This window comes from Gymnogyps californianus, chromosome 1, assembly GCF_018139145.2.
Source record: "Gymnogyps californianus isolate 813 chromosome 1, ASM1813914v2, whole genome shotgun sequence".
Classification (NCBI taxonomy): Eukaryota; Metazoa; Chordata; class Aves; order Accipitriformes; family Cathartidae; genus Gymnogyps; species Gymnogyps californianus.
The window spans coordinates 21058182-21084919 of record NC_059471.1 but is presented as its reverse complement, the minus strand read 5'-3'; the positions used below and the strand labels follow the sequence as shown (position 1 = coordinate 21084919).

Sequence of the window (26738 nt, the reverse complement as noted above, 5' to 3'; positions counted from 1 at the left end):
ATTTTTTCTGAGCAGGTTACCTGAAGTATGGAAAAATAAAGAAAATTCAGAACAGCCTGATTAACTGGCCAGCAGACTCAGTACTTGCCATATTATTGCACTAAAACTATATTAGCTTTATGTAACGAAGCCACATTCATCCTATACATTTTTTCCAATATGCAATAACCTGAAGATTTAATATTGTAAAAAAGTTAGCATATAAGCAATTTATTAAAATCAATATTGAAACAAAGCTAATGATGTATTTTTATGTTTGTAATATTCTGGAGTCACAATTGGATTAAAAAACAAATGCCAGTTCTTAACAGAAGGTAGTACAGAATAACAAGCGGTATTAAAAATGTTGCTGATCATGCTGACAGCTCGTATTTCAGTTCTGGAGTTGCCGTATCTGTTATAAGATGATCTTCTTCTAGCATGTACCTCAAAGACGTTTCGAACATAGAAAGCACACGGAGAAGCATGCTGTACTAAAACACATTTTGTTGACTTAGGTGTGGAAATTTTATTGCACCTGTGAAATATTTTCTATTTAAAAGAAAATCTACTGCCTTTATAACACTTTTGCCAAATCCAACACCTTCAAACATCAGGAGTTCCAAAACCCAGAGTAAATTTCCAAAATGAAGTGTTTTAGAACTGGCATCAAACTATCACGGACTTCTCCAACTCATCTACACATTTTACTGAGCTTCAAATTTGTTGACTGATCATTATGTGTATGATAGAATCTCATAGCTCTAGGTCTATGATATAATATGAGATATCTTCTAGATAATTTGTCTTTTATAATCATCAAATCTTCCAAAATAAGCTTGCAGGTCTATGGGCCTTAAACTTCACTGCACTTCAGTAGGTGTAGTAGCACCAAAACATGTTCAAATCATTTCAGTAGACATGTATGAATGCCTGTGGTATTGTATCATGCAATCATTGTGCTTATTGTCCCAGTTCCTACCAAAAAAACCCCAAAGACTATATACTGGCTATAACATATGAGAAAGAAATTAACTGGTGTACAATAAAAAACCATTGTTAAGAGTACAAAATAAAAAGTTTCTGTTCATGACAAAATTTTGATAAAAATAATGGAAATGGTTAAGGCACATTAATAACTCATTGTATTGAAAGCAAGTCCTGAAGGAGACTAACTCTGCCACCTGCTTGTTTCCTGTTTCTGTCTCCACTTTGGTTAAAAGCCCTGCTTAAAAAGCAGACACTGCAGCACTTAATAATAGGCTGCCATTGGGCAAATTTGTTCCCTCTTGATATCAAGTGGCATTACACTGAAGTCTGTTGGACACAAGCCATTCACCTCATAATGCATTCAAGTAAGAAGTAACTAGAAGTTTTTGCCTCTAAAATATGCACAACCAAATAGAAGTCCAGTACATTTAAAGATTATTTGTTCCTGTTCAGATACTGATATTTACAATGCTGAGTTCAGTTATCCTCAATTTCATTAAATGAAAGAAAACTGCGGACACAGTTTTTTGCAGTCAGTAAATCATTCCAAATGCATCTTTTTAGGTTAACAGTAATACACTTGCCCAAAATACTCAGGTAAAAGCAATCATCATTGGTAATGTACTGAACTCAAGATACAGAACTTCCATTAAGAAATGTGGTTGCATAGTTTTAAGGTTGTGGGGGGCCTACTATGCATATGTATAAAGAGGACAACATCAAACAATAAATTAGGAACATGTAATAAATGTGTTGTGGAAGTAAGAACTTCCAACCTTCCAGGGTCCTAGAATCCACTGTCCTCCAAAATTTACTGCTACGTTTACTTGCTTGCCTGAGCAATAGTCATCGTTCTATTTCAAAGACAATCTGTCAGAAAAATATTTCTTCCTTGTCTCCAAAAAAAAAAAGTTTCACCACAAAAGACACATCACCTCAAGACTCGAGGCAGCATGATTAAATTATGGCCTAGTAGCAGGTTTCTCATCCATGTAAGCATCGAAATTTTGAAGTCAACATCATCCATCTTCTAAGGGAAACTTTAAAAGGAGTGAAGGGTCCCAACTTCAAATTCACTTCACTTTCCTAGATCTTACAAGTTTACCGTATTTTATTTGACATTCATACTTGACGACCACTTTTCACGCTCTCTATAACACTGGCAAAGAGTACTCTGAGAAGTTCTGGATAAGAAAGAGGGATGAAAACATAATCGTCTTATCTTGCCAACAGAGGCCTCTGGGATCCAGCAAATAGGATCCCAGCTCCCTTCTAACCACCCTGTTTTCCACCTGCAGCTGTCAACTGCATGCAAGAAAATGACAAGGAGTGGCAGATGGCTTTAGCAGAGTCAGTGCCCCACGGGCAAGAAACAAGAGAAGGGAAAGTACTTATGCTGCTGCAATGATAAAGACAAAGGGAACAAGTTAGGGACAAGAACTTCCACTACAGAGCTACACATTGTTATTCTGTCTCATACTTCTAGAACACCCTCCCTTTACATCCTGCCCACAACCCTTGTACTCTTCCCCTTTGTGAAGTAAATGAGGTCTTGTCTGACCACATTTGCTCCAACTGCTCTGAGAAGGACCATGTGCTGAAAAAAAAAAAAAAAAAAAAATATTGTCAGCTAGGTAGCATTCATCACATCAAATATGGTGCTGAATAAATCCGTATTTTTCAGAAGCTGTCATACATGAAATTGTACAAAATTAGGCAGCTATAAATTTATTTCTAGTTTTGTAAAGACAGAGATAGCAGATCTCTGTTGGAACATGGCTGGTGATAGAAAACATTTATATCTATTTTAGGGGCTGAGGGAGGAGAGAAAGGAGGTTTATACATAGCCAGGAAATATTTGTGCTCCTTCTGAGTACCCATATGCTTTGAGTTATGTTAGCTGAAGTACCTGACTTTACATGAATAATGGTGATAGTAATTTAACACCCCAAACAAGCATCTCTACAGCGTCTTCACTATCATATACAGCATTTACAGAATGCATTATATCCCAGTGTCTCAAAAAGGGTATAATCAGCAAAACTTGAGAATGAACTACATAATTCATCCCTGGTTTTGCTACTTACAAACAACATTCCAAATCCATGCTGCTAAAATTATGTAAAATAGTTTATCATCCATGTTCTTCAACATATCTAGACTCTCGTTAATTAGAAATTATACTAAAATAACAAAGTATTAACAAATTATACTGAAGTATTAACCGTATTAAAGTATTATACAAAGTATTAACAAATTATACCAAAGTAACAAAGGTGCAACGTGGTGACATTTTTCCTACACTTAAAGCTTTTTAGAAGATCAGAACCTGTGATTCACACAAGAACTCCTAATCCCATTGAAGTTGAGGAGACTACTCATACAACTAATGAACAAATCTGTGCTTCAGCATCAAAACTGTGGTAAAAAATGTTGCTCCTTCTGTTTAATACATCTCACTCATCTCAACTTCTAGGAGACACTAGTTTGCTAGATGAAACCTCAGTGTAGAGCTGCATTTGTACATATTTGTACCTAGGTATGTGAACAAGTAATACAATAAAATGAGGATGCCAATATTATAGTCATATTTCATTTATACCAAAGTATACTGATAGTTAGTTATTTTTCAAAGTAATTTTTAAGAATCATAAATCATAAAGCATTGGGCTGGTTAATACAGTAACTATTGCAATGATGTAATGCCAACGTGTTACATTTATCCAGCCATCCTTTAGCGGCTTTGGATAGCATATAATGTCTTAAAAAGCACAGACATGAGTTACTTTCATTCTCAGCATTCTCTTTTATTAGGATTGCAACTGCAAGTTGGGGAAACTGAGAAAAAGTAATTTATTGCCTCCTTAACTGACAATTTAAATGTCTTTTTATTGAAGCTATAAAGAAGTTTACTTCTATTTCTAAAAAAACCCCTGTGCTTATATGGTAAAAAGCTTCCAGTTAATATACCTAACTTGTTTTACATGTGATGGTGAAGGTGTGCTTGAAAGAGATTATGCAGTTGTTAACAAACCTACCTACAGACTGAATCCATTTGCCGCTTCTGCTGATATTAAACGCTACTGGACCCCTTTGTTAATTTGATAAAAGCATTCATTTAAAGTAGTTGTAAGTATAAAGGTGGTAAATAGGTATTACGTATCAAGATTTTTCATGAGTATCAGGTAAAGCTTTCAGTCCAAGGTCAGAGTAATGGAGACAGACATCAGGAAAGGAAGTCAAACAATCAAAGGCTTTTCAACAGAACCATAATTGTGGCTTTTTAACCTCTTACCAGCCAAGAGAAAAAGTTACCAGCTCCTATTCCTTCAACTCCAGCTCCAAAATTTTTTGAAGCAAACAGCAACTTATTTATGCAGTAGACACGAGAAAAGTTTGTGAACAAGCAAGCCCGGCTTTCGAGGGCTTTTTGTTCGGCGCACTCCGGAGCGTGGAGAAGTTACTCTAGGGCTGTCGAGATCTGCAAAACCCAGCAACATCAGCTGCGACTCTCTTTTGCTGCGCGGTGCCCTTCATACCCACTGTGGGACGCCTCGGGGCAAGAGGGGCCGGTTAGAGAGCGGCAGCGCTGGAGCCATCTCGGAGAGGAAGGGATCCAGCGGAGCCCTCCCCTCCCTTCCTCCCCGGCAGCCTGCGCTTTCCGCGGAGGGTCATTCCCACCATCTCCCCCGCCGCACCCAGCGCGGCCCTACGCGCAACGGGAAGGCAGAGCGGGTCGGTGCCAGGCGCAAGGCGGGGCTGCGGGCGCCCGGCACTCTCGGGTCAGCGCCCAGCCAGGCCGGTGCCCCGGGGGGTGGCGGGGGGAAGCTGCGCGGAGCCCCGGTGAGCGGAGGCTTCCTCCCCCGTGGCCGCCCCGCTCCGCGCACCTTCGCCTCAGAGCCTCCCTCCTGCCCGCGGAAGGGGGCGAGGGGGCGCCCCTCTGAGGGAGGGGGAGGGCCAGGCACGCTCCGACGCTGAGGGGATTGGGCCCGCCCGGATCTCCCACGCACCCACCTGCCACGCCGCGGCCTGCTGGCCGCCCCGGCCGGCGCGGCGGGGTGCCGGCCGCCCGCCCGCCACCGAGGAGCGCTCACCCCGCGCCCGCTCCCTCCTTCACCTCCCTCTGCGCTGCGGCTCGCCCCGTCACCCCGGCAACGCCGCGCCGCGCCGCTCCCCTCCCTCCTTCGCCGGAGGGGCCGGGCTCAGGTGACCGGAGGCAGCCAATCAGCAGCCCCCCGGCCCACGTGCCCCGTGGCGAGGAGGCGCGCGCCCGCGGAGGCGGCCGCGGGAGGGAGGGGCCGCGCGGCCGAGGCGGCGGTTGCTGGTGGGCGTCGAACGGGCCCCGCGGCGGGGAGAGGCCGTTATCGCCCGCCGCCTCAGGGGGCGGGAGGGGCCTTGCTCCCGCCTCGTGTTCTGTGGGGGGCTGCCCACCTCCCGCTTTAGGTCTCCTTCCCGCTGGGACGTGTGCTTGGAGGTGAGTGGTGGGGTGTGTCTTGTACTAGGGGTGCTAAGCCAGGGTGAACCACAAATGAGGCACTCGGGTGCCTTTTATCCTACCAGAAGGATGGTGGAGACTTGTTGGGCGCGCCTAGGTGGTTCATTGCAGGCTGCGGCTGCCACCCTGTCTCCAGAGGCAGCCTGGGCTTTGGGGGCTGCAGCCTTGGTGTTGCTCATCTCCCTCAGTAGGAGCCCTGGCTTGGAAGTGCTTGTGGATGCCTAGCCCTGGACTGTTGGACTGTTGTTAAATGGACTGGGCAAAACCCTTTGCTGCCATTCAGAAGGTGAGTGTAGAAGGAGCCCTTGTAACTCACCAAAGTCCTTTCTGCCTATCCCACCCAAAGAGCACAATGGAGGCCTTCTGACAATGCACTGCAAAATTCTCTCCTTTCCAAAGTACTTGAGTAGCTTATTTTCCTGCTAGCTCAGAATCTGAAATATTTTTCCATTCTGCAGGTAACAAGTTACCCAGCTATAAGCATAGTGCCAATACCAAAGGTGAGTTCAGAAATCCAGCCCTTCACAGAGAATAAATTGTTCACAGTCCCTAGAAAGGGTATACTTTACTGCTACTTACTGTGATGTAAATTAGGAGCTTTCCCGAAGTTAGTGGTGTTCCAACATTGGTGAAACCAATCTTGGAGACCTTGGTGAAAGAACTGCTACTGCAGGGATTTCAGGTCATTATTTTTACTTCTAATGAAAAGGTTAATGATACCACTACAGTCTGGACAATTGTATGGATACACTGAGAACTGAGTTAGGTTCTGGAGAGAATGAACCAATGGATATACTTGGCAGTAAAGCATTTTCAAATAAACAGAATTTCTGGGAGCTTCTCACAGAGATAAAATTTTGGAGTTCGCCAGGCACGTGGACTTTTATAAAGACAAGTAGCACTTATTGAAGTACAGCAAGATGTCTGCAAAGAGATAAATGGCTGCTGCAAAATTAGTTGTTTTCAATTTTAAAAAATAAACTTACTCAAAATTTACAGCGGTTTACATGTAATTATCTTATAAAGGGCCTTCAAAGCAGAGTTTTTCTTCAGGACCCTTGCCAGAAGCAGCTCTGCAAGAGGCTGGAATTTCAGTGAGGAAAGGCATGCTATGGCACAACGGCGGCGCATCTGTTGTGAATGGCAGCTGCTGCACAGCACTGAGCATGCTACATCCTCTCGCTATTTACAGACAACTGTTTTCTATGTTATCTGTTTTCTGTAGACACCAGTGAAATGTATTGCATGAGTTTTTCTTAGTAGAGTCATCACGTGTGTTTCAGATACTCATTTAAAAATAATATAGTTAGACAAGTGTATTAAAACATCTCAGAGTTCTTGAAGTGTTGACTAAACACTGAGGATTACCATATAAAGAAACATTAAGACTTTCTTCTCAGACAGGGGGTTACTATGCCAATGAATTAAGAGCAACATGTAGCCTGTAACACTGAAACATTTAAGTCCCTGTTGTAGCATGCAAAATATTTCCTCTAAATGTAAAATGGATGAGTTAATTCCGTTCATCACTGAAAGATGTTGAAAATTGCAGGGTTTCTTTTGTTTTAAATCATGATGCTGCTTCTAAGGAAATGGAAGAACTGAACTGTTAGAGCAACTAGTATAGATGCAAGTATACAGATTCTCAGTACCGTAGAGAAAGCAGAAAAGAAATATTTGGAAAGTAGTTTCAGCTGACCCCTTTGATAAGACTAAGTTGCGTGACATATCTGATGTGGAAGCAGAAATTGTACAGCAATAGGAAGTTGTTATCTCCGTATCTCAAATGCTAACACAGTTCCTCCAGTCAACTGCGAGATAGATCTACTCTTGTTATGACAGCTGTTGGAAACTGATGTCAGTATAACTGTGCAATGTCTTTTGATAGTCTTAACTATTACAAACCTTAAAATATGTTCATGATGTTATCTAAGACACACTGTTTGGAAATGGCTCTATTTATAATCAGAAATTGCTCAAGCTATTTTAATAAATAAGTGATATACTTGTAAGTTTCCTACTCAGATTTGCTTGAAAAAGCATTGTGAACTTTTTCTTTCTGAAGACTTAATCCTGAGGATTAATTAATGTTTATACAGCACTTTGTGAAAGCAAAGTCACCAGTGCCAAACATTATTATTATTTAATCTTTAAAACTCAGATCAATGAAAGACTAAACTGTCGGAGGACTGCTATTTAAAACAACAAAAATGCTGAAAATCTTCTCCCCCCATACTTGTATATGTCCAACTGTGCATTCATCTCCAGTCTCACATACAGACAAGCAAAGATATTTTTCAGTTTAAATGGGTTAACGCCCATCTGTGTTTAAATATGTGGGAAGATTACCTAAAATCCTAGGGACTTTTTACAAAATGAAAAAAATCTTTGTTTCTGAAATGCATTTCTAGGGCCTAAATATTGCAAGTATTTATATATGTAAGTCCTACTCATCAGTGTAATCTATCTGATTAACCAGTGTTTCTTCTGTGCACAACTTTACCCATTTGTGTGATGGGTCAGATCCTTATAGTGATAGTTTAATTGTATTAGACTCACATAGCTATTTTGACTTCTAAGGAAGAAGAATTCTTACATTATTTTTTAAATTTGCTTCTCTTTCTACTTTACAGCAAACAGAGGTATGCTTTAGAAACAATTTTCCTCAGAAAATAAATGTACATGTTAGAAAACTAGCAACAAGCAAGAGAAGATTGGAAAGGTAGAGAAGCTCATCAGTGAAGTATAGGATTAATAAATAAAACCATCTTTTCAGGGTTACAGAAACATGTTTTAGTACATCATTGTCATTTAAGGAAAAATACTAAATTTTGCTTTGGCTATGCCTTAAACAATATTCTTTCTTGACAGCTATATGCACATTATTCATGCAGTGCTAATTACTTTCCTTATAATGTAATTGACTTGTTAAGTCAGAATATGAATTAATTGGTGGTATAGAAAACTAAATGATACCAAGTCAGGCCTAGTTAATCTGTCTCTGGCATATTATCTCTTGATGTTCAGTAAATTTAAAAGTTATATATACAAATTTACTTTTAATTAGAAGAAACAGTTTGCAGACTGACTAATGAAAGCTGACTACATTTATCTGGAAGTGTTAATAACTTAATCTTATTCAGATGCAAGCAGACTGTTAAAGTTTGAGTTTGCATGATACTATGGTGCAGACTGAAATATGAACATCTTGAGGGTCCTATGGACTGATAAACCTCTTAAAGAATAGTTTTCAAACAATGCTTAACAGCTATCAGTTATGCTGACTTTTAGTTGAAATTTGTTAAACAGATGTACTTAAGATTTATATACGTTTAGATTTAAGAGTATATATCTAAAGTCAGTGTTTCAGAAGAACTCACTATCCACCATTAAGACTAGGTTTTCAAAGAGCTCAGTGTCTGGAATGTTGAACTTCTTTGCAAGTCTGGCCCCAATTATGGGTTCTAAGTTCTTCTGAAAATCTAAATTATATTTAAATACCTACAGAAGAAGCTTGAGTCTTATTTTAACAGACTGGCTCCAGCTGCAGGCACAGAACACTCATGGATTTGTCCCAAACTCACCCAAAAATCTGGCCCTTTTAAACTGCAAATGTATAGTGAATAATCCTAAATCTTCTCATGATTGTTCCTTTATAATGAATTTGTGGAGTAGATGTCTTAAATTTTCTTAAACACAATACATGTTCATAAATATGAATTTGAGGAACAGAATACAAAATACTGTGAATGGAAATTGCTTCACTGAAATAGGAGCAAAACTTCCATGAAGTTCAGCAAAACCAGGTGTTTGCTCTAGATAAGCTTAAGATTTCTTTAATATCTTTATTAAAATGCCTTAAAGGAAACTTCTATCATCAGGTTAAATTGTTACTTTTATTATCAAGATTGCTTTTCATATGGTATAGTTGAACTATCATCTCTTCAATCTTGAAATAAAACCATTTCCTTTTTGTATATAAGGATGTTATGTTTATAAATTTAGTTCTAATAACTTGTGGAAGAGGAGACATTTCATCTCAAGTATGAAACTATTAGCATTAAAAGTGTTGCTTGAAGAAGTCACAGTCTAATAAACGCACTGAGAGCAAATAAAGTATACACAGTGTGTAGGAAATATGGTTGGTCTTTTCTTAGAAAATAAATACTCCCCTAAGTCATGTAATACTTGTATTTGAATATAACTTTACAAAACTATAGACAGTAGGAATGAGCAGTGCACACCAAAATCTTATATATCCCCAAAATATTGAAAAAAATTTGATTTTGCTTTTTCAGTTGTCTATATATTCTAGATACTCTATTCTCAATATAATTCTGCCAGAATTGCAAGTAAAATGCTGCATAAATTATATATAATCTGTCAAACTTTGTACACACAATGTTGTGTAGTATTACTGTTTATGCGAACTTTATAATTTCTTAAAACGTAAAACACAAAAGTGCAAAAAATTACAAAATCCAGTACCTGTTATCTGATGAAGTTTTCCAGTGCCCAGGCTTTCTGCAGCTTAATTTCACACTGCCAGAGCTTCTGTATTAAATGCTTTTACCTCCTTAAAAAAAAAAAAAAGTATGTCAGCGCAAGCCCAGACGAAACTCCAAATCCGGGAAAATAAAATTAACCATGCAGATCAAAGGCAGACGAGCACTGAGACCAAATGCCTGTAATCTGATCAGTGATCAGTTGCCATACATCAAAGGCAGTGCTTTGGAGAGGAAAAAGAGCTCCTTTTCCAGCAGGTAGTTGCACTCTTAAATTCTGCCTTTCAGTACTCCAGCTCTTTTGTTAAAAATCGATCACTTGCTTTTCCCCCCTTTTCCTTTCTTGTGCTGGGAGAATGCACACGATTCTGAAACGCTTAGAGTTGAGTGGCTGGATCTGTAGCTTTTGAGTTCCCAAGCTGTGTTGTGGATTGTGTGTTGGAAGCTTTCCCCAGTGCCAGCGGGTTCCGCTTTATCCCTTTCATCTCGCTGAGCTGCAGATCCCATGACATCATTCAATGCTGTGGGACTGGTTAGAGAGCTATAATACAGCCCGTGGGGGAATACAGCTGAAGAGCAACAAGAGTTTGCATGATTTCTAATCAGGTTAGTCCATTGTAACAAACCCAAGGCTCACTTCAAAGTTTTTGTTACATTGAAGTTTCCTCCCAAGAAGGGAGCTATACATCGGGAAGGGGGAATAGTGTAGCTATAAGGTTTTCTTAAAAAGGTGCTTTATAATTTTGTCTGCAACAGGAAGTTACAATTTTCCATAAAGTTCTGGAAGTCAGACGTGCAGGTGAGTTTGCTAGGCAGCTGTAATACATGACAGAAAACTACTTTTGCTTGTCTCTATTGAGGTTTGGAGAGGAGGAAATGGTGTATTTTGTGCACTGGAATTGTTTTTTGTGCTGGCAAAACCAAGCACAATAGAGCACGCTCTTAGTCCCTGGTTCACGTCCTCCCTGCTACTTACTGTGTGGCCTTTTGCAAATCATTTTATTTGAGCCTGATTCATCTGTGGCTCATGATTCCTTTACGTAAATGAGCTGTAAAGCTGCCATAAGTAACTCACAGAAGCTTTTTAGGTAAAGGCATTTTTTAGCTGGGGTAGATTGAAAGCGGTCACCATTGCACTGTCAGCAGAGGGGGGCTTTTGGGGGAGTAAAAGTATATTGACAGACATTCTCCGTGCTGCTGCAGTTCGTAGACCCAAGAATTGCTGGAGGGTCCTGTGCAGCCCTGGAAAGCAGGGGAATTCTCAAGGCTGCTGTGACTTGCACTGTTGTGGTGCAGAGGAAATGCAGAAGAAATGTAGAACTGAATTTCATTTTCTGTGATCTGGGGCGACGTTAGCTTTTGGCACGGAGATTAATTCAGCCCTCTGCACTTCAGTTGTTAATAAAATATACAAATACCAAGCAGGATGGCTTTTAGGATAATCAGCCATATTGAAGATGTCACTGACGTTCTCATAAATGTATACCCCATACTTTGGGTATACCACATGTGCAGATGAAAGCGATACAAGCCTGTCAGCTGGTAGACTCCTGCAAATATTTGCACACTGAGTAACCGAGAATTCATTTAAAAGGCAAAAGTAAAAAGAGGAAATATGCTAGTCACGGTTGCCTTGAGCATTAAAAACAAAAGCAAACAATCAGCAGATAATGGGTACTGGATAGTCGAGTGCGAGAGCGACCAAGTAAGTGTCTTGTTGAGGTTCCTCATTCTGTGCCCCGTTTGCGGGCTGCAGCCTCCTCCCTCTCGCCGCTGCCCCCCCGCCAGCGACAGGGCGTGCTTGTCCGACTCCTGCCTTTTGCAGCCGGGGAGCTGCCTGGCCCTCCCCGCACAGCCCGCTCCGGCCCGCGGCCCGCTGCCCGCTGCCCTCAGCGCTCCCTCCGCCTGGGCCGCTCGGTCTCAGGCTACTCCTGAGATGCTCCTGCTGCACTCGGTAGATTAGGGAGCCTTCTGCTGGTTGGATGATGTACTGTGGACAGCACCAGGCCGGTAGTGCGCACTGCGCTTCCTAGGGATGGTAATTAACATTTCCAGAAAACTTTGAGATCCTTATAAGGAGTGCTATATCATGTAACTTTGTTGCTAGTTGGACATAGTTTAAATATTGTTTTGGATCATCTATCCAGGCAGGCCTTTGGGGGATGTTCTGGTTATTGAGACGGGGGAGAGGTGTTGCAGGTACAAAGGAGAATCATGCAGGTAATGAATCCGACTTTCAGGAATACACTGCTGGAAAAATATGTAAACAAACCACAAATTTCTCTCTTTCTCTAATTTCCACTTCCATCTATTATAAATAAAAGAAAATTATCCAGGCTGCTTACTTCTATTTTAACATTAATTTGCGCTCTTCTGACATACAACTTCCCCCTACTCACTGGAAGATTTTTTGATAACAGTCCATTTGTTGCTTTCATGGTAAAACTGGAAATGCTTATGTTGAAGTAAAATTTATGGGTGAGCTGTACAGAACTGAAATAACCCTTTTCTGTTCATTTCAAAGGTGCTTTTCTTCAAGAACAATACTGTTCACAGAAAGCACCTTTTAGTTCTCTGGGTTTTAAGCAAAAGCAAGTCCTGACGGTCTATTAGAGGTCTTTGATCTTTCTTTTGTACATATGAAAAAGAGAAGTAAGGTTAATTATTACCAATTTAACCTTCTAAAGCTTAAGCATTGCATTTTGCATTTATGACGCTATTTTTCACTGTGGAGCCTGGCACCCTGAACAATCTGCTATCTCCTATTTTATGGCTTCCTCAAAATTTGATGAGATGTGTGTAATAATAACGGCTGTCTATATAATTCAATATTTTTCTGAAGGTTGATAATAATTTTTTCTCCTTACATAAAATGCGGATAATACGTATATATTGTGATTTGTATAAGGCACAGAACAGACTAGTACTAGAGCCAGAAATAGAACGTGTGTAACATGACACTTCACTTACACCTTCTGATCGTCAGCTCATGCTTCCTCTTGTAGTCACTAATCCAGCAAAGTATTCAAGCACAAGTGGTCTGATTAAAATCCATTAGAGTACTCACTAGATGATTCTAATCACTGAAATTACTGGGGTAGGATCTGACCTCAAATTACTGAAATTGGGTATCCAGCTTGTACTCACTGTTTAGGTATCTAAAAAGCTCTTCTAGAAGAAGTGCTTGTGATTCCTGTGTGAAACCAAAGATGTGTCTCGGAAGTCCTGCAGAGGGAGATGCTGTCTTCCTAATTCATTGCTTAAACTTTTCTAAACTTAGACAGAATCTTCCTTGAGAAACATTTAGTGGGTTTACCATTCTCTTTCTTTTTACTATGTGAGGACCTCAGGTTCTTAAGGAAGTCACTTCATTTTTCTCCTAAAGGTTAAGCAAGAATTAGACAAGGCTCTTAAGTTAGGCAGATTAGATCCCATTTTAGGAATTTTTAGGGCAACAGAACAAAGCCCAGGGCTGCTGTTCATGCCCAAAGTGCTTCACTGGGTCAAAGCCATAAATGGTAGTCAGCTGATAGAAATGAGAACTTTCTGGAGATGTTTCTTAAATGTAAGTAAATCTTAAGAAAAATTATTTGTGGAAGAAACAGTCAAACCTATCAAACAATCGACAGTGGTTATACAAACCCCTGCCCCATGCTTAACAAGGCTCTTCTAGTATTCATGCTGTGCCTAATATACTTGTATCATATACATCAAATGATTCACCATGTTGCTTTGTATACATGCTATCTGCACTACTTCACTCTACCTCTTCTGTCACCTTTCCTCTACTTCAGTCCATAGGAGCTCCAACAGACCTTCAGAGAAGAGGTCAGGAATCATCACAGGGAATGCAGTGCCAGCATTATAGCCCACTCCCTGGCCATGCAACCATTGGTTGTGCTAACCACAGCCTTTCTAAGCATGGCATAGATACTGGATATCCTATTACAAGTGTCACACCAGCAGCATCAGTGCAGTTGCAAGCTTTCATCATGCACATCTACTGAGGCAGCTGTCCCCTGATGATCAGCAATGGGCTGCTGATTTATAGAGGTGGAAGACCATTTTCAGAGCCTTTTGTGGCAGGTCAGCACTGCCTCTTAAGCAGTAGTTGTCAATCTAGGCCCCAGTTGTAGTCAGAAGTGCTGATCATTACGCTCCTAAAGTATTAGGGGGACATTGTTTCATGACGCTAGTCAGTCCTGTGGTCAGGAGAGATGCTTTAGAATACCCAAATCCATCCACCTGTGTGATCTGCATTGCCATCCCGATAAAGCTAACACCCTGTTTCTGCTTTATCATGTTGGTGTTGTTAGTCCAGGTATTGCTGATACCTACTCCCACTCTCTGCTACAGTGCTTACAGTCTCCTTGATAGTCATAAGGTTCATAAGAACTTCAACTACAGCACCTTTAGGCAGAAAAATCAAGACCCTTTGGCATTTCATGAAAGACCAGCTCACTGTTGTCACTTACCATAATCTACAACACTCTGCACAGTCATTGCAGAGCAACTTGTTCTAGTTAACACTAGCTTTGAACATAGCCGCAGCAGTTTTTGACTTTCAGGGAAAAAGCCCTGTCTGCCATTTATATGTTCTGCAATGGCAGGTCTTTGACCTCATGACTTACGAGGAGAAAACAGCTTTGGTTTGCCTGTCTTTGGTCCTGAATTTTTATTGCTGTTTGCCTGTGTTTTTTTTCCCGTGGCTCTTCATAGGACCCAGCTTTGACTGGTTCCCTTAAGAGTACCCTAAGATCTAAGCAAAATGGAGATTTTTGGTTCTTGGCTCACCAGGTGAATCACTCTAAGGGAAGCCTCAAGGGCATTCCCGCATCTAGATAATGTGGAAGATTGGGAATTCGGCTTTGAGGTTGTCCTCAAGGATAATGTAGATGCACCCTGTAGGAAGCGTTAGTTAATTCACCTGTGATTGGGAGTCAGAAGTTGTGGTTTTATTCCTGGTTCTATCACATGGGTATGACTGGAGGCAAGTTACTTTTTCTTACTGGGTTAGATCCTCAGTTGTGTAAGTTATAGCTAAAATTAAATCAAAGGAGCAATGGCAGTTTATGCCATATCGCCATCCAGTCCCCCCCAGTATGTTTTCCTATCTCTTTAAAAATAATGTAAAGATAATTATTTGTCATACTGTACTTGAGATAATACAAAACAATTCTGTATGAATTCCAAACCAAAATAATCTGGTTCTGAAACTTCAGAAGTGTCTGTATTTAAAGTGTTCTTGAAGAATAATAAGAATAATAAGCATCCCTAAGGCAATAGTGTGCTTCTCATTTTACTGTGCACTGAAGTTTCACAACCCTTAGCTGTCCTCACACACATCTGAGAAGTGAATCAACAGCGTAAGAGTTGTGTCTTTGTAATTCTTCCTTATTGTTTCATTAAATGAAAACAAAGTTTCTTCCCTCTTCTACGTTGAGTTTTTCACTTGTACTGAAATGGTCCACTGTGATTTTCTGCCTATCAGGGTGGGTGAAGCTCTGCACCAGCATGCAAACTTTAATAACCTAGCATTCTTTCCAGAGCTGCTGGTGGAGTTGTGTCAATGAACTGACTTCCCCCAAGGTTGTTGGAGCTTGATCAGCAATATTGTTCATGTAGCTACAAAAGGAGATTCAATAGACCCATGATTTTATAATTTGTATTTCAGAAGCCAACGGATGTTTTTGAGGGACTATATTTTCAGCCTACTTTTAAAAAATTTATATACATAGTAGCACGCCCTTCTCTTTAGAACACTTTATTATCCAACCTTTACTCTTAAAGCATGCTAAGGTCTCAACCAGGTTATGCCACGTTTTGCTAGATGTTGCAAAAACCAGTACAAAACCCCCCAACACTCCAAATCCAAATCTAACTGTTCTATAGAAGAGGCAAAGAAAGCAGGCTAAGTAGGAAGAAAGAGAATGGAGAAACAAATCTGATATGTGTAATTAGCTGATCAGGAGTAGAGATCATAGCTGGCCACCTGCCTAGTTGTTATCAAAACACATGTTTAGAAGTATTCCCTTAAGGCAATTCCAGCAAAACAATTTCTAAAAGATCATGAAGTTAGTTTCAACTAAAAAGAATGTTCTTATTTTAGACAAAATGTTGTTTATAAATACTTGTGTCTGACCATAGAGAGACTGCAATCATTTGACCACACTTCTATCTTCAAACATTTGCTCAGTTTTGCCCTTTATTTTCACTTTGTAGTTCAGAATTTTCCCCATTTAAATAAAACACCCTCAGTCTATCATCTCATAGATCTTATACCACTTCTCCCTTCCTCTTCCCTTTTTTCTGTCAATCTTAACCAAATTTGTCCCTCTTTCCCAATCTTCCCCCCCCGCATGTAATCAAGAACAAACTAGTTTACTTACTTTTTTTTATCAGTGTTTCATTTTAAATTGTTTTCTAAAATACTATTTTATGCCAGAGCTTTGATTCAGTGGCCTATTTAGTTAAGGCATAAACTTGTAGAAATGTAGTAGTCAAGATCCTCAGCTAATACTTGTAGTTTTCTGTGAGTTATAGCAGTACAGACCTGCTAATGATACAATTCTACTTTCCCTGATTTGTCATTACTTTGGCATCTGGGAGCTCACTTCAATAGTTCAAATGTAAAATCCCACACTGCCTATATCAAATCCTATACTCCAAAGTACACATACTGCAAGCACAAATCCAAGTTTCTGTGCGGAGAAATTTCAGTTCCTTATCGAATGACTGCAAACTGTGGGTACTTATTCCCTCTGCAGTTAAGATCCTAAGAGCCTGGACTTAGTCACTCAAAAGTTGATAACCATCTTGAAAAGTGCAAAAGGGGTAGAGAGTTGAGGTTTCTTTAATTCCATCTCTATAGCAAAGCGCTTGTATGTCCATATCTTTAAGCAGGAGACAGTCAATAGGACTTAAGTATATACATATTTCTGAATTGGGGCCTAGCCCACACGTTATTTTTGGAGATTCAGGCACAAAGAGTCTTTCCTTAGACGATGTTGTAGTAACTGACTTGTAGAGCAGCATTAGTGTAATTTTTGGATGAGTTTTGCCTCCTAGAGAAAAGTAGGTTTATTCGAAGAAATTAAAGACAAGAAGATATACAGATTGTCACCACTCTTAAATAGGCAGCTTTGATAAATAGTGCTGTCATTAAGAAGACATCTGAACAGAATCAATGTCTCAGAAGAAACAGTAACTAGATCTAATCCCTAAGCAATTGTCTGCAGCCCCAGTTGCAATACATCATTTTTTCACATATTCTGCTTTGAAAGAGTTGACAGATTTGATTATTTTTCTTTTTTCTTTTTTTCTGGTTATAGATGATAAACTATATTTTCCCTGTATGATGTGATAGCAGCTTTATCCTGCTGTCTATAAGAAATCTTCCATATTAGCTACAGCCATAAAAATGCCAAAAGAATAAGGAAAAAGATAAAACAAAAGAACATAAGTTATAAAAATGATCAGGCTCAGCTGATACTTGCTGCCAGCTTTTTTAAAGCAGATGTTCTTCTTCTGACATTCATCTGTTTTTAGTCTGGAGTTCTGTATCTAGTTTGACACCCATTTCCTAGCTCATGATTTGTAAAGCTTTCATATATTTTCCCTAGATACATTGTTGCACTTTTCCTCACCTTAAAACTCTTTATGCTCTTCTAAAAAACAAAGAGCTATGAAAAAATAGTTTAAAACAACCTAAAACCAAGAGACTATAAAGACTAAATGAAGATGACTCAGTCAAAGCAATCATGGGTTCTAATAATATCTTCAAAGTAATATTATAAGTGATGAGAGGACAGCTTTAAGATTTGGTTGGAAAGGGTTATGAAGGTATAACAGATTTTTTTAATCAGGAAAATACTGTGACAGCAGTTTATTTTAGGAAAGGTAACAAAAAAAATCATAGTCAAGATTGGTGACTGTCACCTAACGCACATTAATTCCTTACTGAAATTCCACAGAAAAATCACTTCTTAGAAGCCTATTTATTCTGTGGAACATGACCTTGCATGTCAAAGAGTTTTATTTCTTGATTTATTTTTGTGTGATGTGCTTGCTCTCTCTCAGAATGTTGAGCTATAGAAATGTGGCTCCATTATTTATATGATATATTCCAGCTTCTGACCTATTCTATGTACTTTGGTGTTAAACACATACTTTTATCAAGGAATGAACTGAACTTTATAGAATGGCCAAAACCATCAGAAACATGATAATGCCCCTATTGTTCTGCAACTTAACATCATGCTGTATGAAGCAGTTCCTCCTTTTGTTTATTCTGGACCTGGTGACTTGTTTCATTTGATACCCAAAAGTTCTTGTAATAAAATAAACAGGGAATATTTATTCTATACCAACATTTGGGATTTTATTTTAAGTTTTCAATAATCTGTGCTTTTGCACCCTAGAAAATACTGTTATGAAACTACTGTCTCATTTGGCACTTAGTATTAATACCAAGCAATTGAAGGGCTCCATGATCTATGAGACATTGGATCCCTGGTATGTTCCACAAGATCACAGCAAATGCCTGGACTAAGCCTTATGCCCTGTTGGACTCCTGCCCAATTGCATGTTCGTGCAGCAATGTTGATCTGAAAGAAAATCATCTGGAAGCAACAGACACAGGTAGGTGTAAAAAAATGGAGGTATCAAAGGGATCAGATTCAGAGGGATCAGAGTCCTGTGTGGGAAGTGTCAGTAGGTCAAAGGCAGCAGCCTGGCAGCCTGCTGCAAAGGGAAAATCAGTTATTTGGGGGACTGGAGATTTTGTAAGCAGGAACTGTGTGGAAATGCAGTCTACAAGAGGCTGCAGAATGGGAATGGATCTATATGGTAATAATGGGTTATATACTGAGATCACCATAATATTTCAGTAGCAAGTGTTTTCAGAAATTTTAGGTGCCACTGCTGTGACAGTGTAACAGTTTGCAGCAATCACAATACAGATCTTGTGTTCAGCTCCTTCTGACCCTGCAGCATCTGGCCCTACACTGCCCCTGCCTTCCTCCTGCAACCCAGAACAGATGTTACTTGCACAGCCTCCCTTCCCCAGCAGAAGAAGGAGCAGAGGCTAGAAGCTCTCTGTGTTCTCACGTCCTTTTCTCTGTCCTTTGAAACACTTGCTGCTTCTCAGAGCAGACTGGAGTATTCAGTAGGGAATCTGTGTGTCCTAGAAGGGGAGAAGATGACAAGACGAGGTGCTATGGGACAGGAGAGCCAAAGGAGTTGAACGTAGAGGAGATCTCAGTGCTCTGAAAACCAGCCCACTTTGCAGCATCCACTGTCGGAAGTTATTTTGAAGAAGAGGTCCTGGTTCCTCCATGAGACCAAAGTGACTGCTCTGGAACGGCACTGACCATTTGTGCAAAAGATTTAGTAAGACTGGAACACTTATGACTTCATGGTACTTATTTGGTACTGGTATCACTGAAAGATTCAAAAAGTATCACTCATCACTACTACAGGAAAAATGTGTATGAAGGGATCACTGAGAATGGTTTGCTCTTATTTCCTACTGATCTTTGCTATATTTATTTACTTAAAGTGAAGAAAGCCTGTTATTTCATCAGCTTCTATATGTCTGTCCCCAGTGTAGTGTTTGTTCAGATAAGGAAAACTGAATCAGTCAAACCAGCTACAAGTACCTGCTCTGCACAGCTACACCGTACTCATGTTCTGGTAAGCTGCAGCTACACTGACTTCAGCAACCCTGGTTAGGCACTAGGCTTCCTGGAGCCATATCTTTTGGTCTGAAGTGCCAAACAAATTTGTGCCACTATTCAAATTTCTTCACAGAGTCTTATGGAAGAACCTGTTTGACCTTCCCTTTCACATGCTGGAAAGTGTTTGTAACATGCCAACATCTTAAGTTAAATAAAGCGTGTAAGGCTATGCTCAGTCCTAATTCACTCCATGACCTGAGTTACAGCCATTGCCCAAGAGCAGCACTTTCTTGCAGCGTCTCTTTCAGCAGGAGGCAGAAGGGCCAGAAATGATGGCAAGAGCTTTGGCTTCCCCTCTGGAGGATGCAGTGAGTGGCTGATGGGAGAACATGCAGATTGTGTACGAACTTGGCATTATATTGACACCAGGTGCTGATTTTAATAGCTATGTAATCTCCTGCGTTAAACAGTAATCAGGAGCAGGTTTGATACCGAGTTGTCAGACTACATGAAGGCTGCCATCAGTTCTGTCATGCTGAACAGGGCTGTGAAGCACTACCTGGAGATACTCTGGTTGGAGAAGGAAAATCTGTGTTGCTGGGCATTTGTGAGGCAATTATTCCTGTGATTTATCCAACCTTCATGAGCACTGCTGATGAACAAGCACATGACTGGGACAAGAGAACAGCTAGAACAATCAATTTTATATATGTGCTCTTTGTTTCCCTTCCTAGTTCTACTTGGTAAATACATGTAAATAATTAAAAAAGAAAGAATAGTTATTCTTTCATTTTATACCTCTTCATCAGCCACAGAAAAGAATGAACAAACACTGGTAAGGATGCAATGATAGGACATCTGATATCTCTGAGACTCATATATCTGAGGGACAAGGGGGGATCATACTACCTCCAGATAAATGTACAGGACGACTATTCATTGTTAATTCAGAGAGCCCAACATATTTTCTAGTGCCCTGCCTCACAAAGCTGTATGCTGTACCTGGCGGCAGATCTAATTACTCAAAGACTAGTTGCTTGATGGTGTTAGAATTTTGGCTGACTGAAAACAAAAAGGTTTTGTTCTGTAAATCTGTCTGAATGGTGATACATCCAGTACTGTTCATGCTATTCATGCTGTCGGGAAAGAGCTTTAGCCAGCAGTGGGTTCAAGATATTACTTGATGACAGGTGTGGCTTCAAGAACCCTCAGGACACCACTACTATCTGGAGGAGTGGAAGGTGCTTTCTGTGAAGAAATAGAGGGGAAGATGGAATGGATGTATCAAATACTAGTAATATGAGGCATTGTTACATGATTTCAAATAAACTCTTATTTCCTAGACTCTTTATGTTGACAGAAGTGTGCAGACACAGGGCAAAAGCCATTACGTAAAGAGTTTAGTTTCATGAAAGCTATCTTTTCCTGATTATAGCCCTCATTTTAAGAATGAATGCCAGTGGAAGATGTTAAATTGCTGGAGAAGACCTCTAGCACAGAGGAAGTCAGTGGGCAGAATGGCAGGTGAACACGAATTAACACGTGTTGGAATGTGTACGAAGATGATGATAACCTGCAATTAAGAGGTATACTGCAGTATTTATGAAAATACACAGAGGTTTACAGATTAGTGCTACATTTTCATGCAAGATTTGCAGCAGAGCAACCTTGAAAATATCTATAAGACCTTGCACAGTGATACAGTTATTCAAAGAGAGAATTACAAATAGTAAGTGCTCCAATAAAGACCCTATCTTTTGCAACATAAAAGGAAAGATTCTGATGTTTTAAGAATCCCTCAGGATCCTTAGTGCTGTAAATAGCAGTGTATGTTATTGGTACTGTGATTTACTGCAACTTTTTCACACTGTGTTAAAAGCTTATCTTTTAGGCAACTATGGAAAAGTGACTTAATTATCAGCAGTTCTGGGCTGTACTAACATGCCACGTAGATCAGCTCTGCACATCTGCTGTTCCTTCAGCCCCGCTAGTTCAGCCCCAGTCAAAGCTCACTGTTGCCTGGCCAAGACCACACCAAGGTTTTGTGGAGGTGCTGGCTTCTTTGCTGGGGAATGGCTTGCCTGCATGTCGTGCTCAGCAGGAAGGTCTTCATCCTTCCACCCCAAGCCACAACCTGTGCGGGCTCCCTGAGGCCCTGCCTGGATGGACTGGTGTTGCCCCTGAGTCGCTGGGTCAGTGAGCGTTGGCTGTCTTTGGTTTGGGCTGTCTAGTGGGGCAGTGGGCCCCCCTGAGTCAAGGAGCAGATGCTGCCTTTCATCCTATAAAAAGGCGATATGCAGCATATTATGTGCTGCTTGGTTCTTTCTGCCTAACACATAGGGAGCAGCGTGTTACATCGCTTTGAATTGGACTGAATCGGTATAAATAATTGTACTATTTACTGAGTCTTTAATTCTTTGAAAATCATGTTAACGCTGTACGTCTTGCTATTTTGATATTCACAGCTTTGACATGCCTCTTCCTCAGTATACATGCTTTGAAAATAGAAATGCGTGTTGGAATAAGACTGTATGGAAGAAGGAAAGTATAACATTTTGGGAATCGGTAATCCCTCTGGTTTAAAAGGCTTTGATAGCTACCTTTTAATTAAGGATCTGCAAACAGCAATTTTCATCCCTATTTCACAAGAAATATAGTTCTGTTCAAAGCTGTCCTTTTATGGCATGATATGATTACCCCAACTACTCTTTACAGCTAGGCTCTTTCTCATCTTGCTGAAACGATGCAGATAGATACTTATTTTGAAAGACAAGGTATTGTGGATATGATTCACATTTGTCTGTCGTTATGTCTATTTCATCTTCATCTTTTGTGAATAGTATTTTGTACTTCCAATAAGTGATTTAACTTAACCACTGCCTTCCGCAGAAGCTCAGAATTAAACACTAAATATTATTTACTTCCCTTTAATTATAAAAATACATCAGGTTAGTTTGTAATTAAAGATAATGATAATGTTGTTTGATACCTTGTGGGAAGAAGTTTAAATATTCCATGACCAAGGAGGTGTAGAAAGGAGGGTAGCAAAGATAGCACAAGTTTATTTTTTTTCTCTCTCTCCTGGAATAGAGAACAAAGATAATAAACCCCTGGCAAATTTGGTATGTAAATCAAACACAGGAAGATGGTAGCAGTTGTAGATCCACTGCATGCAAGAGAAGAGAGGGAGCCCTGAAAAGCACAGAGATGAACTCATGCAGATTTTGAGGCCCACCTTCAAGAGGTCACCAGTCCTACCTAATTGCTTGTGTCCTCCCAATGGAGACAGCAGAAAAGGGGCATCAGGGGATTCTGGCCAGATCTACTTCTTGATTTAAGCTGCACATAAAAATGGGTTATGAAGATGCCGGACTTGGCACAAAAGTGGCTGAGACTTTGTTGTAGGTCCCCTTTGAAGGACTCTTCTTTCAAAGAGGTGGAACAGACAGAGCTCCTAATTTTGTTAAGCCACCACAGCAATATACACAAGAAGTGCTTTGTTGGCACTCTTAAGTGGAAAGGGGCACTGCTGAATGACATCTTTGCATCCTCACGAGTGAAGTCAATATCTACTATAGACAAATGTGTATGTGTGAGGAGGATTGTTAATAAATTGGAGTTTTGTCAAGCTTGAATATCTCTTGAAGAGATTGTTTTATGTCTGATATTCAAGTGTAATGAAATTTTCCTATATCTTTGCTAATTATGTCTTTACAGAAGGGAAGGAATAAAGAGAACGAGGGCCACTATAGTACTACTCATTCACAACTAATTATCACTGTATTGAAAAGTCAATATATCCCCCTACCTTATAAGTGAAAAATGTACCTTGGACATTCCTGTTGTTTCAAACCATGAATGCTCAGCAATGTAGCTAGCTTGTCTGTACCTCAGGAGGTTTTAAATTGCAGCCCATAAAACACTGTGCATAGGGATGACTTTCCTTCCCTACCTAGTTAGAGGAGGATAAACCTGAACTGGCATTTTGAAGTTTGCGGCTATTTCATCTCCTTCCTGCTTCATATGTGTATGTCTTAGTAATAATCTCATGCAGGAGTTAATCCATCTTGATGGAGTTCTTTTTACATTTGAAGTATGCTGACATATGGGGGAGACAACACAAGAAAGAGAGAAAAGAAGGTCTTTTACACAGCTGTAAAGAATGAATGAAAATCAGTCTGTTCTGGCTGTGTGGGTTAAGTATGCCATTTGCTGAGCTTGTGGGATATACTGAAGACTGGATAACTTTTGTTGAGTTTGAAAGACTCATTTATTTTGTAAAAACATTGCTTTATGAGACATTGCAAATCTGTAAAAAATCTGGTACAGCACACTTTTTAATGTCTGTGTTGGCCTTAGACAATGCTATTATGCAATGTTATCTGGCAGAGGACTTAAGCGTAGGCCCACCTCTTCTTTTTCTGGCAGCTGCAAAAAACCTTATGTGTATCTCAGTGAATTGCTGTAACGGACAGAAATGCCCTGAGAAATTTAGAGGACACAACCCACAAAGGCTTTCCATGAATTTCGAGCTGAACCATTTCCGCCGACAGAGAGGAGACTGCTGCAGGCGTTGTGGAGACCCATTTCCTCTTTTTGCCATGTCAAGGGTAGGACCAGCTTTAATTGCCACAAGGTCTCCTGTATAAAGTGCCAGTATTTGTATTTAGTGCTTGTGGTGTGTCCTCCAAGTAATTACAAGTCCCTTTGTAACTGTTAATCACATTTGATGTGTCAAATGGCTGCTGCTGCTGCAGTTTTATTTAACAGTGACGGCTATAGTAACTGTAACGGGTTAAGTCTATTAGAAGCCAGTGGCTTGGACGTTTCAACTTACTATATTAACAGTTGAAACAGAATAATTTTCTCTGTATGTGCTGCTAGATTATAGCATTACGACAGACTTTGACTTACATTAATTTGTTTTCTTGAAGTTTGCATTTACAACAGGCATGAGTAGCTACCGCAGCTTAGCTGAGACACAGCAACTTCTCTCATCTCTCAGCCCCTAGTGTAATGAGATCCTTCTTTCAAGATAAGCACAAGAGAAAAATAAACTTGTTTGGGTCAGCTGTCTGAAAGAATAGGAAGCATCTTACAGATGTTCCTCAGTAGGAAGAACACTGGGGATGTACGGGAGGGTGTACGTTTTGATGACCGGTACAATAGAAAGATCGAAGCGACTCTAAATAAGTAGCAGCAAGCCAGAACAGAAGAAAGAATACTGCAGTACAACACTGCAGACAAAGACGTGGCAAAAAGTTTTTGGGTTAAGGGCTAACTGGTGCAGGATTTGCAACTATACTTCCCATTGCTTGAATGACGTTGTGTCAGAGAACCAAGACTTTGCCCATTTTTTGTATCAATGAAATACCCAGGTCTTCGTAATAAATTCTTTATCTGAAAAAAGTGGGCAATTGTCAAAACCAGCTAGTAGGTATAGCAATATATAAAGATTGTATGTTGATAATAATATGAAGTATATTCCTTTTTTGATATCTGGGAATCATCTTCAGTACAATAGGGAGAAAGGGAACAAAGGAGTCTCCTCTTATGGTGATGATTTTGTTATTTTTACAAATAGCATAGAAGATGGAGACATAGTGACTTATATAAAGGATAATTAATTTCAAAACCTACTTCTTCAAGTTGCCTTACTGTCCTTTTTGACCTTTTTACTTGGGGAAAAAAAAAGGATTCTGATATTTGAAAACTCCATCTACTTGCAAAAATAAACGCAAGTTCTGCAAAGTCTGGACTTGTTTTATTTTGCTGGAGGACTTGTTTTTTCTGCATTTCCCAGCAAATTATGCTGTGAACTCTCCTGCTGTACTCACAGTGATAGGACTACTGAGTTTTCTTCAGAGTTCCTTTCTCTGACTTCTAACTATTCACTGAGTGTAAACAGGTGATAACAAGAACAAGCCCTCACCCCAAAGTTTTAGTAGTCTGTCACTTCCTTTCTCATTGAATTGGTCTTCGTATGCCCTGATGTATACAAGGTCCTACCGAGGTGGCACAGCCCACTGCCTCCTACGTGACAGATACTTCAAAAGAAAACATGAAACCCTGTAACAGCTCACAGTGGGAAAAAATCCAGCACACAAAAATCCTCACAAAAATTCCTGAAAACCACAAGTTGACTTGTGCTTGACATCTTAACAGTTTTATAATTCATAGATAAAACAGTGAATTCTGTCTAATGTAGAATCTCTAGATATTTTCATTAAATGCAAGGATTATGTCTGGGGGCTTCTTTTGTAAAAATGCACTTGCTCAAACAAAAGATACAGTATGCTGTAAATTCTGACTTTATTTTGATTCCTCAGTTTAATTTTGTCTTTCTTTGTTTTCCCCACAAAATGTAATAAAAGTAGAAATTCTGACTTGGATTAAATGCTTCTCTTCATAAATGAGAGCCAGTGAAGCACACAGACTGAAAACAAAACAAAATGAAGATGCTTATGTTTATTACTCAGGTGACAAAATGTTAACACTGAACAAGCAACACAGATGTTGGAAAATAAAACACATATCATAAGTGTTTTAAATTTAATGACTTAAGACATTTTAAAGTATTTAAGTTACAAAAGGTGGAAAACATAGGGAATTTTTAATTTTCTTTTTTTTGTTGCTACGTATGCTGGTTGAAGTAAATAGAACTATTCACTTCACTGGAAAGAAACTTTTTATTTACCTGCTTTAAACTGTAGATTTCCTAATGTAAATTTTAACTTCAAAGTATTATGTGCACCGTGTACTGAAGCACGTTTTCACTTGTTTCCCAGTAAGTAACTGCTCCTCTCAGTAGGAGGGCAAGATAGAAGATACCATGAGCAGAATTAGAGGGCTCTTCAATTAGTATGAACAATCAGGCCCGTTCCCGTATTTTAAGTCTTGTACTTCCTGATGGATTTCAAAGTCTATTTTGTTCTGCCCACCCATCGTGTAACTTGAGCTCTTACTAGTTAGAATTTCTGAATATTACAATTGGTTCGTGAGATTTATGTTCTCTAAGTGCTGCTGTCTGTTAGCTGTCATTTGTCTGGCAGGAATCTGTAGCCACCTGTCATGGCCTAAATACAGTTTTCT

The 26738-nt window shown here is 39.8% G+C and overlaps 2 protein-coding genes across 2 annotated transcripts in view; one reads left to right on the top strand and one right to left on the bottom strand.

The window, feature by feature from the left end:
- TNFRSF19 (TNF receptor superfamily member 19) overlaps nucleotides 1-10003 on the bottom strand; it is a 61526-nt gene extending 51523 nt beyond the window's left edge. The window contains exon 1 of the mRNA XM_050911837.1: nucleotides 9953-10003. The gene's annotated coding sequence lies outside the window, so the exon portion shown is untranslated. The remainder of the gene's footprint in view (nucleotides 1-9952) is intronic.
- The window catches only part of MIPEP (mitochondrial intermediate peptidase), a 659177-nt gene that overhangs the window by 156642 nt on the left and 475797 nt on the right, over nucleotides 1-26738 (top strand). The gene's annotated exons all lie outside the window — the stretch shown is intronic.